This window comes from Canis lupus, chromosome 4 (assembly GCF_011100685.1).
Source record: "Canis lupus familiaris isolate Mischka breed German Shepherd chromosome 4, alternate assembly UU_Cfam_GSD_1.0, whole genome shotgun sequence".
Classification (NCBI taxonomy): Eukaryota; Metazoa; Chordata; class Mammalia; order Carnivora; family Canidae; genus Canis; species Canis lupus.
Window position 1 is genome coordinate 6,028,567 of NC_049225.1, and position 21,254 is coordinate 6,049,820.

At 42.3% G+C, this 21,254-nt stretch overlaps 1 protein-coding gene across 2 annotated transcripts in view; it reads right to left on the bottom strand.

The window, feature by feature from the left end:
• Positions 1–21,254, bottom strand: part of SLC35F3 (solute carrier family 35 member F3) — a 388,952-nt gene that overhangs the window by 129,776 nt on the left and 237,922 nt on the right. The gene's annotated exons all lie outside the window — the stretch shown is intronic.

The window sequence follows — 21,254 nt, forward strand, 5'->3', positions numbered from 1 at the left end:
TCTTTTTCCCAAAAGCAAACAAAAATCCTGTTTAAGGCAAAGATTGCTTTTGCTATAGGGCTCAAAGAGGAGATCCCACAAATTTTGGACAAAAGCAAGGAGAAACCAGAGGTCTGACCTACCCTGCTCCTAATTGAAGCTATTAGTCATGCCTTTCCCCAAAATGACCGGCTAGTGTAGGGCAAGGGAAAAAGTCCCAAGAATTCTCTAAAGCTCTTGGTCAGGTTTGAAGGATTAAATGTATGCATGATTCTTCCCCAAAATTATCCTACTGGTGTCAGAATATTTCTATCTCATGGATTCCAAAACTACCTTCTGACACTAGCTTCTTGTCACTTTGACAAAGATGGTCTTGTCAGTGCTTCAGTGGGGCATCTGGGGCCATGTGACACCGAGTGACCAGCCCAGAGCACTCATTGTTGAGAAAACCAGGCTTGACTGACTTTGCCATAGCACATCAACCCCATAATAATTTTCCAGTTTGATGGGAACCTTTTGAAATGATGTAGTCAAACTTTGTTGTGGGGATTTTTTGATCAATCCCCATTTCGATTTGAAGATGATGATCCTTGGAAATTTCACATACTGCTGATGGGAGTAAAACTGATAAGCCCTTCTTGAAAGTTTGCAATATATATGAAATTCTGAAAAAATACAAGTGTTTATGGCCTATTACACACTATTTCCATTTCTAAGAATTTCCTCAGGAAATAATCTGATGTAAATGTAGATATATCAAAAAAGATGTCCATCCAAGTTTTACTATGAATAAGTGAAAAATTAGCAACAACCAAATGGGAAGTGGAACAGGAAAATGGAAAATAAAGTTTGGTGTATTTACACAAAAGAGTATAATGCAGGGGCACCTGGGTGGCTCAGTGGTTGAGCGTCTGCCTTTGCCTCAGGTCATGATCCCAAGAGTCCTGGGATCAAGTCTTGCATCAGAGTCCCCACGGGGAGTCCGCTTCTCCCTCTGCCTATGTGTCTGCCTCTCTCTCTGTCTTTCATGAATAAATAAGTAAAAAAATATTAAAAAAAGAGAGTATAATGCAGCCAATAAAATGAGCTTCCAATAATAGGGAAAATGCTAAGGAGAGAAAACAAGGCATGCACTTTATGTCCAATATGATTTCTATATATATTACATGTTTGTTTTATATGTGGGCCATATCATTCACATACATACACACACACACACACACACACACACATATAATATATATTCAGACAAAACCTTAATAGGCTGCCATTTTTTGTTTTTTTCCTAACTACCACAAAAATATGGATTCATTTACTTTCTCCTTGAGACTTCTCTAAAGGAGAAGTTAATCAACATTTCGAAGCTCAGTTCGGTGGTAGATGAGGTTGACACCAATAATGACGCCTGAGCATAGTTTACAGGGTCTGAAAAGGTGTCTGTTGTAAGCAGATACAAATGCTAATAAAATAGGAAGTCTTCACGTACAGGGATGTATAAAATAATCCTGTAAGTGGTTTTTCTCTTAAAATATTTAGACAATTTCTTTTCTTCTAAAAGTCATTTAGACCCATGCTTTTAAAGCCACTTTTCCTCTGTCTTCATAGAAGTGTCTATTCCAACAGCAAAAGGAACATACAGTTCTGTTTTCCATATTTTGAATATTTTGTTTCCTCACATCCTTTTAATATCCTTATATCCTTGCTGTGTAAATGTTTAGAAGATGCCCGTAATGAAAGAAAGAGAAGAGAGAATGAGTAGCAGTGTTGGCTTCTTGCTGCAAGAGTGAAGGGACATGCCCCAAAAGCTTTGAGTTGGTAGAGTCCACCTGGGGGAGGCAAGGACCAGCACCTCCCCTTCAGACTGTTTCCTTAGGATGCTTCTGTCTTTACTCCAACCTCAGTGAAATCTTGTCTAATCTCTCTCTTCCCTCCTGCTTATAGGTAGTTTTAGATCTTGCCTTGAGTGTGCATGAATGAAAGGGCTATTGTGTAGAGTATGTCTTAGATGAGAGGACTGCCATCTCCTTGTGCCCTGGTTGGCTCTGTGGTGCCCCGGGCACCTTGCAGTGGCAGGTGTTTGAAACCCAGAGGGCTCCAGCCCATGAGGGAGGCCCGCACTCTGACATGATGGCGGGGAAAAACAGAACGGCCCCACAATGCACTGCTTCCACGCCTGTCGGCACAGGTAATGATTAGGCGTAGTTTCCATTAGTGGATTTTTGCACACCAATTCCATGTTTTGTATTCATATAAATACTTCTCAGCAAGGATTTCTTTGGTCTGATATGTTCTCTCTACTTCCTGGAAGCTCAAATGAACCAAATGGGACACAATTCAATCTGTTGCCTGAAGTGTGCTTCCTCTATCTACACCTTACCCTCTATTCTAAGCCCACTCTTTCTGCAAAACTACAAAAGTGAAAACAGAAGACAAAAAACACACCATCAAAAGATACTCATTGTGTACATATAATACATTCAAGTCCTGAACTCCTTGCTCACTGGGGAGAGGGCCAATCGTGGTGACAGCTCTGTGAGGAGGCTAGCTTATGGGAAATACTCACAATACAAGCTCATCGATCTTTGTTTTAACCTTGACTGCTTATTTAAAGTGAGCTGGCATCAAATGCTCTATTGATAGCAGAATTCTAATTTGGGATCAGTAATAACCTAAAACATCTAAGACACAAAGAATGTAGCTTGAAAATCTGTCTCCATCAGTGACATCTGCAGAATTTAAGGCACCCTTCACCCATGGCCCTTGAAGCATTATTTGATTTGTTAATGACAAGGGAGAAATAAACCACAAAGGGTTCAATTCAATTGTCCTTGGAGCTAACTGAAGACAACAAATATGTAAACCTAAGGTGTCAGTATAAACTAGGATTAAAAAAACCACTTTCACTGCAAAATAGTTATCTACAACTCTGCCTAGGAATGATATAGGTAAGCCTAACTATCTTCATCTAGATGTTTTAATTTGTAGGAAACTTCTCTATGAATTTGGCTAGTGGTGATCAAATCACATTGGGATTCACAGCTATGGCATGAGGGAGGTGCGTTCTGGTGACAGTCCAATCCTGCTTGCTAGTAGGCTTCGGATATGGCTTGCAGGCAACACGACTACATGCCCATGCAAAGGAGGGCCTGGACACTGTTTAAGAGCATGGACCCTGCAAGGTGGAAAGAGTTTTGGAAATCACCTAGTACATCACCTTTATTTTGGGCCAGGAAAAAATAAAACTAAGAGGACGATGAGAAACAAAAAGATATGGCTATCTGGGAACACTAAATAGAAGTATTCAAGGAGCACTTGGGTGGCTGAGTTGGTTGAGCATCTGCCTTCACCTGGGGTCATGATCCCAGGGTCCTGGGATCAAGTCCCGCATCAGGCTCCCTGCTCTGTGGGGAGTCTCCTCCCTCTGCCTCTGTTCCTCCCTCTACTCTAATTCTCTCTCTCAAATAAATAAGTGAAATCTTAAAAAAAAATAGAAGTATTCTAAATATACTTCCAGGGGTGCACAAGGACCTCGTCACAAGGTCCATCTCACAGCTGCAGCTGCTTTGAAGCCAGGAGCATTTCAGATGGATGGGACCTGCCTGAGTTTCAGAGATTCTTCAGAAAGTGAAATAAAGAGGCCACTCTTTCTTGAGTTTCATTTTTAAACTCTGGGCCAAATGCAGGAAAATTACAGTGTCTTCAAAGTGACTCCTTGGTTTTAGGAAAGGAAGTTGTTGTGCCTCTAGGGAAACAAACCAAAAAACTCCCTCAACTTTAAGAAATAAAAGGCAGTGTGAGTGCTTCTAACTCCATCAGGTTAGGCTCTGTGATGGCTCTGTCACAAAGGTAGTGGGCACAGGCAACATAGCAAACTTGTATGTTTCTCACCACAGGAATGTGAAAAGACAACAAGGAGAATGGGAGAAAATATTTATAGGTCATATAAATGATTAGGGACTTCTTCCCAAAATATATAAAGCTCCCTGACTGTAAGAAAAAGACAAAACCCAATTAAAAAACAGGCAAAGGTGATTTTTTTTCTTAAGATTTTATTTATTTATTTATTTATTTGTTTGTTTATTTATTTATTTATCCATGAGAGACAGAGAGAGAGAGAGAGAGAGAGAGGCAGAGACACAGGCAGAGGGAGAAGCAGACTCTGTGCAGGGAGCCTGACGTGGGACTTGATCCCAGGTCTCCAGGATCAGGCCCTGGGCTGAAGGTGGCACTTAACCGCTGAGCCACCCAGGCTGCCCAGCAAAGGTGATTTTTAAATGGGCCAATGGTCATAGGAACACCTCACTGGAGAAGATCTGCAGATGGCAAATGCACACATCAGATGCTCCACACCATATATCACCAGGGGAATGGAAATTAAAACAACAAAGAAGTAGCACTGCATACCCATTAGAATGGCCAAGTCTGGAACACTTACGATACCAAATGCTGGTGAGGATGTGGAGCAGTAGGAACTGCCATTCATTGCTCTGGAAATGCAAAATGGTATGGCCACTTTGGAAGACTGTTTGGCAGTTTCTTTACAAAATTAAACATACTCTTACCATATGATTCAGAATCGTGCTCCCTGGTATTTAGCCAGAGGAAGTGAAAAGTTATGTCTATACAAAAACCTGCGCATGGATGTTTATGGAAGCTTTACTCATAACTGCCAAAACTTTGGACCAGTAGGTGAACAGATAAAGAACTTGTGGTACATCCATACAATGGAATATTATTTAGTGCTAAAAAAATAGCTATCGAGCTATGAACAGCATTGAGGAATCTTAAATGCATATTCCTAAGTGAAAGAAGCTGATCTGAAAAAATACATAATATATGATTCTAAATACATGACATTCTGGAAAAGGCAAAACTACAGAGGGTCACTGTGCAGGAGCCACTACTCTGATTTCGTACGTACCATGGAAAGGATCGTACGTACCATGAAAGGATCACTGATTATCAGGGGCAGGAATGGGAGAAAAAGGGGGAGAGATGAATAAGCAGAGAACAGAGCATTTTTAGGGCAGTAAAAATACTCTGTATCATGTTATAACGATGGATGTATGTCATTATACATTTGTCCACACCACAGAATGATAGCACCAAGAGTGAGCCCTAAGGTAAACTGTGGACTTTGGGTGGGTGATGATGTTGTGTCAACATAGGTTAATCCTTGAAGAAAATGTACCATTCTGGGGGTGCCTGGGTGGCTCAGTCAGTTAAGTATCTGTCTTTGGTTCAGGTCACAATCTTGAAGTCCTGGGATCAAGCCCTGCATTGGGCTCCCTGCTTAGCTGCTTTTCCCTCTCCATCTGCCTCTCCCTTTTCCTCTCCCTCTCCCCCCTGCCACCCCCCCACCAAGGACACAAAATCTTTAAAAAAATGCCATTCTGGTGAGCAATGTTGGTAATAGTGAAGGCCATGCATGTTTGGGGCCAGGGAAATCTCTGTACCTTCCTCCCAATTTTGTTCAAAACCAAAACTACTCTCAAATAATAAAGTCTTTTAAAAAATGGGGGAAAAATGAGCAAATGCCCTGAATAGATATTTCTCCAAAGAAGATACACAAATGGTTTGTAAGCATGTGAAAAAATACACAACATCAACAAGACATCAGGGAAATACAAATCAAAACCACGATGAAATGCCACTTTACACCCACTAGGATGGCTAGAACCAAAATGTTGGCCAATAGCAAGTATTGGGGAGAATGTGGACAGACCTGAGAAGAAAAATTCATATAGTGCTGGAGGAACTGTAACATGTGCAACCACTTTGGAAAACAGTCTGGCAGTTTCTCAAAAGGTTAAATATAGGCTTGCACTATGACCCAGAAATTCTCTGTCCAGGTAAATACCCAAGGGAAACAAAAAACATATACAGGCACTTGTGCATGAATGTTCATAGCAGCATTATTCATAATAGCCCCACACAGAAATATCCCAAATGTCTATTGATTGATAAATGAATACAGACAACACGGTATATCCACTGAATGGAAAATTATTCAGCCACAACAAAAAACTAATATATGTTATGACATTGATGAGTGTTGAAAACATTATGCTAAGTAAAAGGTGCCAGATACATCGATCGGTCCAAAAGGATACATCTTGTATGATCCCATTTTCATAAAATATCCACAAAAGACAAAGCTATAGAGATAGAAAGTAGATTACTGGTTGCTAGAGGATGAGAGAAGGGGACAATTGAGGGTGGCAGCTAATGCCTATGGAGTTTCTTTTTGGGGTGATAAATATGTTCTGAAATTAATTGTGGTGATGGTTGCACAGCTCTATGAATATACTAAAAAACAATGAGTTGTACTCAAGTAGGTGAGTTGTGTGGTTTCTTAGTCATAGCTCAATAAAAACTCATGTGCTTCTTAAAACCGAAGATAAAAAGTTTGTTCTGAACTATGGTCATGTATAGCTATTGGGATCTATTATTCAATAATGGGGTTTTGCACAAAAATATTAGTAGTTAATTGTGTTTGGTGGTACCATAGGTGACTTTTAAAATTATTGCTTTTGTTCCTTTTTTTTTTTTTTTTTGGACTGATCTTTCTTAAGTATACATATACTAAAAATGTTATAGAAAGAAGCTGGCCCAGTTTTACAAATGACTACATACAGCCTTTCAGGCCAGATGTTCAGTGCACCTACCTGCCAGATGTTCAGTGCACTGGGCATGCTAATGCATGCCCTTAGGCTTTGACATTATTGCAGTATCTGGCTCCACAGATTTCCAACAAGTGTTCTCCTGCCAACATTTAACCAAACTTTTATATTTTCCCTGTCTCTCTGTGTATTTTCCCTAAGTGCCAATATGGGGAGGATAATTAAAAAATAAGGACCCATTCTCCCTTCCCCTACAGTGCAAGATTTTCTATAGCCTAATTACTACTTTGTCTTTCTTGGAACTGGGACATCCACCCCTTCATAAAGATTCCTAGAAGCTGAAGTCAAACTCAGTAGGACTCATACCTTCTGTCCACGTCTCTTCAGTCACCAAGCAGGAGGCTTCCTGAGGGAACTAGTTCGTCAGAGCCACAGAGGATGAAGTTTTAATGACAAACATACAAAGAAATGTCTTTTTTTTTTTCAAAGAAATGTCTTAAAAAGAATCTTGTATGTGCCTCTTTGTTCAAATCCTTGAAGGCCAAACAGTACAATGTAGATGGCTTACTACATATCCTGAGAAGCGGTACACCAGTTATGAAAATAAAAGCCCTGATTGGCAGCATTTTTTCATTGCTTTGATGTAAATACGATGGTTTCAAGTTATCAATGTGAGTTTAATGATGCATAAATGATAATAAAATTTTAGACCACCCAGTTCAGCAACTGCAGCATCAGAATCTGAGGACATATCAGTAAGGGGATTGGTAAATCAACTAAAATAGATTTCTTTAATCCTAGCTGCCTACCGGGGTCCTCAGACTGATGCCAGGCCAATCTGTGGTCTGTCAGGTGCCAAGCACCCTGGGCCTGGCAGTGTGCAATGGAGCCAACTGCTAGTCTAGTGTAGCTTAAACCTTCTTTCTTCCAGTGTTGTTTTTCATTAAATTCTGCTGATTCTCTCTCATACATGTGTTTTAAACAGTCTGGTGTCTCCTTTGGGTCTATTCTAATTCAACTCCAGTTCATTTTCCAATGCACGTTGGCCAGCCCTATTACTAGAGTGTCTTAAGTGGCCACATGACACCAAATCCTACCCTCTCTTCACTGTTCACTGCCACAGAGGGGTCTTTCTAAAGTGTCAGCCCTCCAGGCCCAGGTGATCCAATCCCTGTGTATCACCCACCTGCCTCCTCCCTGCAGACATGCTCGTCTTCCTTTGGTGCCTTCACCTGTGCTGGAACACATTTTCTTTCTGACCTGTTTCTTTCTACTCTATCTCTGACCCTTGGCTTGTGTCACTTCTTGTAGCATGCCTCCTCTGGCCCTCACCCCTGGTCAGGTCAGCATGCTGGCAGTCACTCATGGGTGGTCACCTGTCCGTAACACTTGCTTTCTCCCCAAATTGGCCGTTAGGCACATATTTCTTTAGTCTTAGGTCTTCCTGCTCTGTCTGAATAAGCTCCAGGAGGACAGGACCAATCTCTACTGCCTACAGGATGCAAGGTGTGGAGGGGGCCACTCAAATGTTTGTGCAAGAACTGATGGAAGGCATTAGGAAAGGAGAAAGGGATTTCTGGTGTCACTAAGACAATGACATAGGTTGTTCTTGACTTCATTCCCCAACCCAAGAAAAACAACTAACAATTATTCCAGAACAAGACACCACTGAAAATATTCAATGTGGAGTTGAAACTGAAGAACCACCCCGCCCTCCAACCCCTGACTACAGAGACTAACACTGGTTGTGTTACAAGGGTAAAAGAAATGACTACATGTTGCCCATGTTGCCTCTACCCCAGGCCAGCAACACCATGCAGACAGGTCTCCCCTGAGCAACTAACTGGTTCCTCCAGTGGGAACCCAGGAGGAAAAATCAGTCCCTCCCAGGATCATGGGTCACTGTGCAGGAGCCACTACTCTGATTTCGTATGTACCATGGAGACTGCAGGTGAATCTGTGAGGCTCAACCATTGAGGATCCGGGTGATGGAGAAGGGGGGAGGGATTTAGGACAAGCATCACAGAGGTCTTGGCAGGCCAAGTTCATACCTGCAGTGCTCATGTAGTCATCCCAACTGGTGGTTCTGTTCATCTGCAGAATCAGGTGGGGGATACCAAACTCTCAATCTAACGTCTCCCTATGGCTAGCAGATGTAATGGCATTCATAGTAAAAATACCTCTATACGGACTTCACCTGTGATTACCAAAAGCACTCACCTAAGCCCTATTGCCGGCTCCATCCCCTGGCGGGGGAATTTGGCACTGTATAGATCTGCCTGATCAGATCCTCAGATCCGGATCCTCAAAGGAGAGCTTTGCCAACCCTAGAGCTCTTCCCTTGCCCACGCCCAGGCAGAGTGCTGAGTCACAGCCCCACCTGCTGTGGAGAGTGCCTTCCAGGCCCCATCTTCCCATCCTGGAAGCTGTGCAGTTTAGCCGCACTCCAGCCAAGAGGCGGCAGTCAGGACTATTCGCCCCCAGCATAAAGCCAGTACTTAGCACAGAGCATTCCTGGGCTTTGTACCGGCAGAGGGATTATTCATAGCCAAAGCTGAGGGAAGTTCCTGGCCCCTCCCAACTGAAAAGCCTGTTTGCGAAATTAAGAATAGCCTGGAGCAACCCCTCCCCTTCCTACCCAGAGACAGAGCCCCATCCACCCACTGTGCAGAGTATTTTCAGACCCCATCTGACCAGAAGGGCTGGAGACAAATTCTAGAAGTTCTATGGCCCAGTGACACTCAAGCAGAGAGGCAAATGGATAGAGCTGATAGTTTGCAGAGCAAAACCAGTGGCCCTGTTTGGCCAGAGAACTTGGGAGTATAGGCCAGTTTGAGTTAAGACAACAAAAAACTGTAGCAGCTTTAGGGCTGCTGCTTCTGCTGTGTCTAGACAGAGAATATAATTCATAGCCCTGCTCATGGCTGAATGCTGGGCAGCCTTAAGCATACCTGATCAGGGACCCTAACCAGAGCACATGGGAAGCTATGAAGCCCATTCAATAGCCCTACATACAATGGCACTTGAACACAGCATAGCTCCCAGCATTCTCCATCTGCCGAAAGGCCAATAGCCTCACTTGACCAGGGAGTTCAGTGCATACGCTGGACTGATATAGGATCCCAAACAAGGAGATGCACAGGCCCTGAATCCTGGCCTGTTACCCTTCCAGGACGGGCAGGCTAATTTATAGCCCCCTTCCTGAATATAGTATCCAGTTCTGAATACTTAGTAAGATTGATCAGAGAATCCAGGCAACCATGGAGACCATCCTACAGCCTCACTTGGGCAGAGCAGTCCTATCCAACTGTTCTCAGCCAGTGGCGCTCCCCACCTCCTTATCCTTGTCTTCAGTGCTCAAACACTTGCTTCACCTAAAAATCAACCATATAGCAGGCCCCACCTGCCCAAGGGCATTGCCAGCAGAAACACTCAGAAACCCAAACTGAGCTGACCAGTGAAGATCAGTCTCTGCCAAAGCAAACCTGTAAAGTCTGGAAAAGGAGCCCCATTACTCAAATGCACATTTACTAATGTAAGGGATCAAGGATCATGAAAAGTCTGATATGATTTTATAATATGACACCCCCAAAGGCAACTAATAATGCTCCAATAACTGACCCTAAAAAAATGGACAACTATGAACTGTCAGACAAAGAATTCAGAATAATCCTCTTAAGGAAGCTTAGTAAACTGCAAGAAAACAGACAACAAAATGAAATTAGGAAAACAATGCATGAAAAAAATGAGAAGTTTGATAAGGTAATAGCAATCATAAACAAACAATTCTGAGAACTGAAAAATACATAACTGAACTAAAACATTCAATGGAGTTCCAAAAAGACTGGACCATGCGGAAGAAATAGTGACATTGGAAATTACCCAGTCAGAAGAGCAAAAAGAGAAAAGAATAAAAAAGTGAAGAAAGCCTACAGGAATTACGGGACACATTGCATATAAACAATATTCGCATTATGGGAATTCCAGTTGGAAAAGAGAAAGAGAAGGAGTAAGAAAATATATTTAAAGCAATAAAGGTTAGAAACTTCCCAAACCTGGGGTGAGAAATGGACATCCAGATCCATAAGGTCCAAAGAATCTCAAACAGACTAAACCTACATAGGGCTACACAGAGATACATATATTTAAGTTGTCAAAACTCAAAGACAAAGAATTTTAAAAGAAATGAGAGAAGTTCTATTCAAGGGAATCCCCGTACCAGCAGTGGATTTCTCAGGGCACAAGAGTAAGAAATAATATACTCAATACATTGAAGGAAAGTAACTCTCAACCAGGAATCCTATATCTGGTGAAGTTGTCCTTCAGAAACAAGGAAGAGATAAAGACTTTCACAAACAACAAAAGCTGAGGGAGTTCATTACAACCAGACTTGCCTTGCAAGGAGTACTAAAGGGAGTTCTTTATGTGGAAGTAAAAGAATGCTAATTAACAACATAAAAGGCATGTAAATCTCACTGGTAATGGTAAATATACATAGTTAGATTCGGCAATATGGTAATAGTGGTTACATAATTCATTTACAACTCTAGTTTAAATGTTAAAAAAATGAAGTAAAAAACATAACTACAATAATCTGTTTTAAGTTAAAATATGCAAAATTGTAACAGCAAAAACTTCAAATGTGAGGGGGAGAGGAAGCAAAGTGTAAAGTTTACAAATTCTATTGAACTTATCAGTTTTAAGTAGGGTGTTATAGGGGTGCCTGGGTGGCTCTGTCAGTTAAGCATCTGATTCTTGATTTTGGCTCAGATCGTGATCTCAGGGTCGTACCATTGAGCCCTGCATCAGACTCCATGCTCAGGTCAAAATCTACTTGAGATTCTCTCTCTCCCCTTTTCCCTGTGTCCCTCCCTCAACTTGCATATGCATGTGCTCTCTGTCTAAAATAAAATCTTTTAAAAAAATAGGGTATTATAAGTTTAAAATATTTTATGTAACTCTCATGGTTACCATGTGGGAAAATCCTATAATAATTATACAAAAGAAAAAATTGATAAAAAATTAAAGCATACTGATATCAAACATCGAAACAACAACAACAAAAAGACAGCAGGTTAAGAAACAAGAATTGGAACTACAAATCATCCAGAAAACATTAACGAAATGGCAATAATAAATGCTTACCTATCAAAAGTTCCTATAAATGTGGATGAATTAAATTCCAATCAAAAGACACAGAATGGCTGAATGGATAAAAAACCAAATGAAAAGAGAAAAAGATCCAACAATATGCTGCCTAGCCCAACAATGGTCGGAACACACACACAGACACACGCACACACAGACACACACGTTGGAATATTATTCAGCCATAAAAAAGCAAATAAGTCCTACCATTTACGGCAACATGGATTGACCTTACAGGCATTATGTTTAGTGAAATAAATCAGACAGAGAAAAATAAATACTGTTCCAATCTCACTTACATGTAAAGTCTAAAAAAAATAATCAAACTAATCCAAACCCATAGGAAAAGAGATCAGGTTTGTGGTTACCAGAGACAGAGCAGGGGTGGTGGTAAGCTGGTCAAAAGGCACAAAATTCATTTATAAGATCAATGAGTACTAGAGATGTAATGCACAACACGATGCCTGCAGCTGTCCTACATGTTTCTTCTTTCTACTCTGAAATCACTCAGCTGCCTGAGTTGATATCCAACAGGTTAACCACCTGCTACAAATCTCTCCAATGCTCCTGGAGTCCCAGTGGGTTTCCACATGCCAACACAGCTTCTTGTACTTATATTTACAGTATATCACAGGTGAGGGCAAGACCTGGCAGGGATTTCTGGCATCTCGGTGTTAATTCCCACCTTGGTTTGTGTGGCTTATCAGAGGAATAGATCTATTTGAGCTTGTTAAGGATAAAAAAATGTGGGTGTCGTTCAGCTGCCTCTGTTTTTCTGGTTGGTCTTTCAACACAACAGATGTGTTATTGCTGCAAACATGCTCACATTAAAGCCTGATGCTGGTTCTTTTGAAATTTCTTTTCCCTCAAATCAATGATACTGAGTCAAGGTCAATGAAGATTCTGAAGCATCTCTGCAAACACTCATCTTACAGGGACTGCAGTACTCTGTGGGAGAGCCACAGCAGGCACAGGCAGCCTGAAGGTCTGCTGAGCTGTCACCCTCCACCCTAGGGTCCTTCATGGGTGAGAGAACTTCTGTACCCACCCCTCTACCCACATCCCCTCCTGTTATTTATTCACTCATTTGTCCACTGATCCAATAATCGTTAATTGAGCACTTCCTATATACCAGGTACTGTACTGGTGGTTAAGGATTAACAAAGACTCCCTTCTTACCTAAGCTCCAGCCAGTCTCCTCGAGCCCTCAATGGGGCCTCGATCTTGGGCTATGAAGACTTGAACAAACACTAACATAATTTCTAATAGTTCAAGCCTCCATCACTGGGATGACCCTAGCCCCCCTTCAAGTGCCTATCTGAGAAGACTCAAGGCTGCCAGAAGAATCTACTCTTTGCTCCAGCCAACACTCGAAGATATGGCTCCCATTTCAGCCTCTATGGGAGAGTAGGAACCTAACTTGATAAGTGCCAGTTAACAAACACCAATGAGTTTCATATGAATCAATGTCCTCATGTCCTGCTCTTTGCAATTTTCCCCTTCCTTGACTCTGGTCTACCATCCTCCCTCCCCACCACCTCGCTCTCCTTTTAAATAGCTGTCACCTCTGTACAGATTGGAATGGAGCTCAGCACTTTCCCCTATGCAGCAGTCACTGAATAAAATCCATTTTAACTAATGTCTTGCTGTGTTTATCTTTGACAAATTAAAGCATCTGCCCTGGTGGGGCTTGCATTTGAGTGGGGAGCTCAACAACGAGAAAGTGAAAGGAGGAAGGAGGGGTGATGTGCTAGGTCTGTGGGTGTCAGAGGCGGTCTCCTAGAGAATGCGAAAATTGAGTTGAAGCCTGAAAGAATAAGCCAGGCTTTAAAGAGCTGGCTGAAGAACACTCCAGCTAGTGGGGACACAAGAAAATGAGGACACTCACAGGAATGGAGTGAGCAGGAAGCACATTGAGAGATGAGGTTGGAAAAGCAGGTAGAAACCCACGTCACATGGACTGGAGGCCTTGATAAATCTGGATTTAAAAAATGTTCCCTGGTATGCCTGGGTGGCTTAGTGGTTGCGTGTCTGCCTTCGGCTCAGGTCGTGACCCCAGGGTCCTGGGATCAAGTCCCACATCGGGCTCCCTGCAGGGAGGCTGCTTCTCCCTATGTCTCCTTTCTGCCTATGTCTCTGCCTCTTTTTCTGTGTCTCTCATGAATAAATAAATAAAATCTTAAAAAAAAAAAAGTTCCCTGATTTTCCTCTGCTCCTTGTCAGCTTCATGCTTGGGAGCTCCAAGACAGGGAAATCAGGTGGAATAAAGTCAAGCTTCGATCAAGAAATCGTGCTACAAAAATTCGATGGAAATAAGGCAAGAGATGAATTTGTAATGTGGCGTCAGGATCATTCTGTGGCTGGAGGAAATGGAAGCCAAGATGGTTTGGGACTTCTCTGACAAAGACTGTCTTGGCAACTGCTCACAGGGGGTCTGGCCTGCAGAGTGATGGGGCAAAGGGAGACGCAGACAGTGGAAGCACTCTAACCACGTGTGTCCTCTGGCCCCTCCTTCCCACCTGTTCACTTGCTTTTAAGGTGTGGTTGGTCTCCCCTGCCTTTCTCAGGGATGTGTACAGTTTTCACAGGCAGGGATGCTGAGCCATTGCTGTACCCCCACTCCAAAAGAAGTGTCTGGGGCCAAGAGTGGCTTCCAGAATATGTGTTTCCTCCAGACCCACAGAAGTCTGTTCTTTCTCTTTCTAACCACTCCTCTGCAGAACTGGGCATGGGATAGGCTACCATGACAGGAACAGGGAAACAGATTAAAAGTCACCATAAGTGGAACATTCTGAGATCAGGGTGTGGGGGGAAGGAGGCGAGTCACCTTCTATCACAGGGTCTGGGGATGTCTGAACAGTCTTCCACATTGGTGCTCTCATCCATTCCCAAGCCCTGAAGGGGTCCTGCTGACCCTCTGGGTATCTAGGGGCTCCTTGTTGATTTTCTGTTCTGGCCTGGAATCCTCTTTTCTTCTCCACTGAGTTGCTTCTTCACAACACTATGCTTATGTGGGCGAGGCTGACTGGTTTTCCTTCTACTCAGGCAGCTGGAAACTTTAGGTAGAGCATCTGATTTAAAACCTGGTGTGGTGGTTGGCACCTTGCTTCTTCATCCATGTAGAACCCTGCAGTGGTGCCGATGGAAAGTGACAGCAAGGACAAGAGTCCTGGAATCAGAACATGAGGACCCACCACTGTTGTTTCCTTCCTGGTAGGACAGTTGCTCTGTGAGTCAGGCCAGTTCCCCTGGAATCCAAAGCCAGAAGTGTGGCCACATGAGGTAGAGGAGGAGAGCTGGAATGAGAGGAGGAAGGAGGAATGACAGGGAAGGGGAACCTAGAGCCAGCCCAGAGGGCAGAGGGAGAGCACACAAGGAGCTAAGCACAAGGGAAGGCCTCTGCAGCCTATGTGCTTTTCACAGGGGCTCATCCCGGGCCCCCTGCCATCCTGTCTAATCAAGGCAGGGGTGTCGTGAGGCTGACATGAGACATGTTCATAAAGCACCCAGCACAGCACTTTGGACTAGTAAGTTTCACTGCTGTTACTGCTGTTATTTAAAGTAATTGCTAAAATGGTGGGCTCTATGATTGCACTCAAGTTTTGTCAACAGAACAGAAAGTTTGAGACCAGGGCTACTGGAAAGAGTCAAGGCCATGGCCAGTGATCCCAATGACATGTCCACTTTCTGGACCTGACAGTGGACACTTCCAAGTCTTTTGACATTGTGTCTAAGCTTAAACAGGGTGCCAGGCTGGCCCATGGAGAGAATCAGAAAGACCAGGAGGACAGAGCAGGGCTAGGAGATGGCACCCTGCCTGGCCCACTCTCTGAGCAGAGGCCCCAAGTCAGGCCTGTGCTTGGATCTCGCTAAGCACCCCCTGAAATGTGGCTTCAGTCTCTCACTGGCCATGCTTGCTGGCCATGTCTGAAAACCAAATGCCAGTCAGTTTGAAGTTTGCTTAGTGGTAACAACCAAACCCAGGAACAGAATTCCGGCCATGCCATGCAATTGCACGTTCAAGCAGTGCTTTAGAGGAAGTCAGGAATATGAAGGCAAGGTGCCTGCTTAGTTGTCTGCGCCCTGCCCGTGAGCCCCACACCGAACACCTGCAGGTGGGAGCGTTAGCTGGCAGCTTCCCCATGGCTGAGTGGACTGCAGTGGCCCTTCCCTGGTGCCTGTTTTCATCTGTCAGTGGGGACCTCCGGGAAAATGCTGCCCTCACGCAGTGTCCATCCAGCACTCATGTTAGCAAGAATGTAGAATAGGAGGCTTTGTTAAAAGTCTTCTTTTCACAGACTGTGGAAATTAAAACCAGCAGGACACCCCCAGTTGTTTGGCCAGGAGAGGGATAAAAGAGTCAGTGCTAGAATCAAAAGGAATAATCTCATCTTAACACAGTACTGACAGAGTAAACATGGAATACAGCCACGATAGGCATGGACCTGAAATTCAGCAAGTACTCGGATGCTGGTGCGATCCGTGGAATCAAAGCATTAAATATCTTCAGAATCAACACCTTAGGTGCACATGGGAAGATGCTCTAAATATCCTCTTTAAAGTCCTCATCATAACCCCCAGCAATTCTCCAAGGCAGGACAGCCCTGGGGGTAGCGCTCAGCCTCCAGGACAGAGCCACTCCAGTGGCTCTCCATGTGGTGGCTCCATGGCTGGGCTCCCTGAGCAGACCCACACCCTGCCAAGTTGGGGGGAGGTTCTAGCCAAAAGTTCCACTTCAGAGCTGAACTAATATTTCAAGTTCAACCTAAGTGAATAATATAGAGATGCATTCTCTAGAATGGCCTAATTTAAAGTTGTAAAATGAAACACATTTGCTAGTCTCCCCCCCCCCCCCCCCCCCCAAACACTCACGATCTTTCAGGGCTACTTCTCTCTATTCTATGAAGTGAGGAATCCCACAAACTGCTTGGCTACACATTTGTCTTCAACCACATTTGGTAATTCACTGAGCCTGGGACATGTCTGGGGCTTCCTTTCCTGCCCTGGCAGTGGTGGTCCTGACTCCAGCAATGCTCTCTGCCTTCTATTAGTTTAACTCCTACCCAGCACTCTGGAACCATTTTGGATCTCCTCAGAAGGCCAATCCTGAGCACTCCGGCCTGAAGAGTTCCTCCTTCCTGTGAACCAGTTTGCCAATTAGTCCCACTTATGTCTCATATTCTCCACCATCTATATCTAGATACAGGAGGATTACACAGCTTGCCTCCTATTGTGGGACTGCTTTCCTGGTCCTCTGAGGCAGGGACTGGGTCATGTCCATCTTGGTTCTCTGGAGAATGCTTCTCAGACCTCATGTGTAAAACAAACACCCAAGGATCTTGTTAAAATGCAGATTCTGAATCGGTAGGTCTATCTGGGATAGGCCCCTGAGATTTTGAATTTCTAACAAGCTCCCAGGGGATAGCAAAGCTGTTTGTCAGAGAACCACACTTTGAGTAGCAAGGGACTCTCATTTTAGGGCACAACCTGGCTTATGGTAGACTTTGAATAAATAGTTACTTGTTATGTGCTTTGTTCTTATCCTTCATCTGGCCCATGGAGCTGTGGCCTCAGCTCCCTTTGAGGAACAAATGAGCACAGGCCCTGGAAGTCGAGTATCAGCCTAAGGATCATCCTTTAGCCAGGATGGGCATGAATGTCCTCTGATCCCATCTGCTCTAGCCTGCTGGCTGCACTACTGGGTTCACTCTATGTGCCAAACAATATGCAAAGGGCATTATGTGATGTGGCGATGAAAAAAGAGACAAAATGTTAGGCCTTAAAAATCTCAAAATAGCAAAATCTATTCCCCATTAGAGATTCATTTCTCAGATTTTCTCCATCAGGACTAAAAATTAAAGTCATAGGTCTGATAGCTTGTGTAGGTTCAGTGTATGTTCTATCACAGGAGTCACTATGCTTTGTAGACTTCACAAAGCATGCAAAATAACTTGAATACTTAAGACACCAAACTAACTCAGAGGGAGACTATTTTGCTATGAGATTGAATATTTACTTAGTAAGATCTATTTCCCATAAAAAGCAGAAAATACCAATAAGCTAAACAATGGCAACAAAGGATGACCATTACGGTTCAGGAATGACCCAATTACTGATGATACATGACACAGCAATATATAATGCATCAAACCATGTTGTGTGGTAGCAGAGCATGAACTAGAAAAGTGTTGCCTTTACAAACATCTAGATGTATTTTCATAACATCTAACACATAGGCAATCATTAACCAATATAGATTTGAACTGAGTATCCTTTTTTTGTTGTAGCTCATACCTCTCATAATGCCAATGAAAGCAAGTTAACAGATAAAAATAATATATTGTGAACTGCTCTGCCTGTGCCCAGGGCATAGTAGATATTCAATGAAGCAATGTTTTTAACCACAAATGAATGGATGGATGGATGGATGGATGAATGGATGGATGGATAAAGGCATAAGCAGGGCACACTCATAGCCTTGCAGGTGGGCCCACAATGTGGTGTTTTGCACTTAAATTAGAAGTTATATAAATATGAGACAGACATAGTCGTATGGCCACAATCACCATTAAATAACAAGCCCTACATTGTATGGCTAGTCCTTACCTGACTAAATTCTGGTATAGGCACTGCTGACTTACTACCAGTGCCATGTCAGGCCCTGGGTGCCTTAGATTTTCACAATGATAGTAACATGAGAAAACTCCCTTTTTAAAGTTAAAATATATCATTCTGAAGTATTTGTATACAAAATATGTATTTTTCTTAAGAGAATGGTTTCTCTGAAAAACAGACAAAATCATGGAAAAGACTGATAAATATGACTACATAAAAAAAAAAAAAGTGTTTGCATTGCTTAAAGAAAAATACCTTAGGGGCATCTGGTAGCTCAGTCGGTTGAGTGTCTGCCTTTGGCCTAGGTTATGATCCCAGGGTCTTTGGATCAAGTCTCACATCAGGCTCCTTGCTCAGCAGGGGAGTATGCTTTCTTGTCTCACTATCCCCACTGCTCATGTGCACACACTCTCTCTCTCAAATAAATAAAATCTTAAAAAAAAACCCTAAGCAAAGTAGAAAGATAAATATGTGGGGATAATTATGTAAATTATAACACAAAAGAGTTCATATCATTAATATAAAAGAGGTTCTGAAAATAGAAAAAGACCCAAACAATCTTATAAAAAATGGATTACAGATATGATCAGACAGTTCATAGATAAAGAAATGTATATAAGATAAATATGTCCTGGGAATGTCATTCACAGATGGTGACTATAGTTAATAATACAGTGTTGTGTATTTGAAAGCTGATAATAGAATAGACTTTAAAAGTTCTCAACACAGGAACACCTGGGTGGCTCACTGGTTGAGCATCTACCTTTGGCTCAGGTCATGATCCTGGGGTCCTGGGATCGAGTCCCGCGTTGGGCTTTCCACAGGGAGCCTGCTTCTCCCTCTGCCTATATCTCTGCCTCTCTCTGTGTGTCTCTCATGAATAAATAAGTAAAATCTTTAAAAAAAAAAAAAGTTCTCAATGCAAGAAAAAAATGGTAGCTATGTGTGAGGTGATGGATATTAATTAAACTTATGGTGATCATTTCATAATATATACATATATCAAGTCATCACATCATATGCCTTAAACCTGGACAATGTTATTATATCCATTATAACTCAATAAAACTGGGAGAAAAAAAGAAATGCAAGCAGCACTTAAAGATCAACCTCATGTGTTGTAATTTAAACTACACTATTCATCATTTATCAAATTGGCAAAAGTTCAGAAGTTTGACAATGTACTGCAGTTGCCAAGACCGCAGGGAAACAGGCACTATTAATCATAGCAGGTGGAGATGTAACATGGTACAGTTCCTATGAAGGGGCACTGGGTATCATCCAGCAAAATGATGTATGTATTTACCTTTTGCTCTAATAATCCCACTTCTAGCAATCAATCCCAAGAGGTACCAAAGACATTTGCACAGTGTATTTGTTGCAGCATTATTTGAAACAGCAAGACTGGAAAGTACACAAATGTTCACCACTAGGGGACAGAGCATAAGCCAGGCCATGATCAACGTGCCAGAGTCTGAAGCCCCTGAAGAAAGCAAACAGCACTCCCTGAACCTTGCCTGGGGTCTCGGAATACTGTTTCCCACTAGAAGGCACAAGGCTCATTAGAAAAAATGGGTGATTCTGAGTTTGGAGCAATAAATATGCAAGACTATCCTGGAACATACTGTAATAGCAGAAAGAAAGGAAGAAAGAAAGAAAGAAAGAAAGAAAGAAAGAAAGAAAGAAAGAAAGAAAGAAAGAAAGAAAGAAAGAAAGGAGGGAGGGAGGGAGGGAGGGAGGGAGGGAGGAAGGAAGGAAGGAAGCAAGCTATCAAAGTGTCAAGTCAAAAGGACACAAGACTCCTCTGGCCAAAGACAAGACAATAGAATGTCAATAGAGCTAAAGATTGAAATAGATTCAAACATATATTAACATGTTTGAATCCATTCGTTTATTTAAAAAATTCATTAGAAAGAAACTTCTTGGCTATCTTTGGAGAATGGAGCCAACTTATTATTTAAAAAAAACAATTAAAAAACAGAAAACAATTTATGTCACCACTCCTATATGAACTATACTCCAGGAAAGTGAAATATTTGGTGAAGGGAAATTTCTGATTGCAGAAGTTTTCCAGTGAGTAAAATGAAGAGAAAATGATAGAATATCACATTTTGCAGTCTCTGATGAATTACTGGATTTAGTCAATTCATTAATTGTTGCTAATATATAGATAACCCAAAAATATGTATCTTGTGATGAAAATACACAAAACCAAATATTAATTATTCTGGCAAAACAAAACAAAACAAAAAACAAAAAGCACACAGGGAATGAGAACAGAATCCAAACCAGCTTTTTTCTATTATACCTAATAGAAATACAGAGGACAAAGGAATATGCTAAATGACACCACAGAGACGTCATCTGAAAAATTCAAATTGTGGAACACTCTCAAGACCAATAAACTGCTCTTTTCAACAAATAGATTGCAAGGGGAAAAAATTTTAAAAAGAAAAAGAAAAAAACCCTAATTGGGAAGGCCAGCAGACATATGAAAAGATGCTCAACATCACTCATCATCAGGGAAATACAAATCAAAACCACAATGAGATATCACCTCACACCTGTCAGAATGTCTAAAACCAACAACCCAGGAAACAGTAGGTATTGGTTAGGATGTGGAGAAAGGGGAACCCTCATGCACTGTTGGTGGTAATGCAACTGATACAGCCACTCTGGAAAACAGTAGGGAGCTTCTTCAAAAATTTAAAAATAGAACTACTCTACCATCCACCAATTGCACTACTAGGTATTTACACAAAGGATTGAGAATACTCATTCAAAGGGATACACTCATCCAAATGTTTAGAGCAGCATTATCTACAGTAACCAAATTATGGATACGGTCCAAATGTCCACCCATTGATGAATGGATAAAGAAGATGTGGC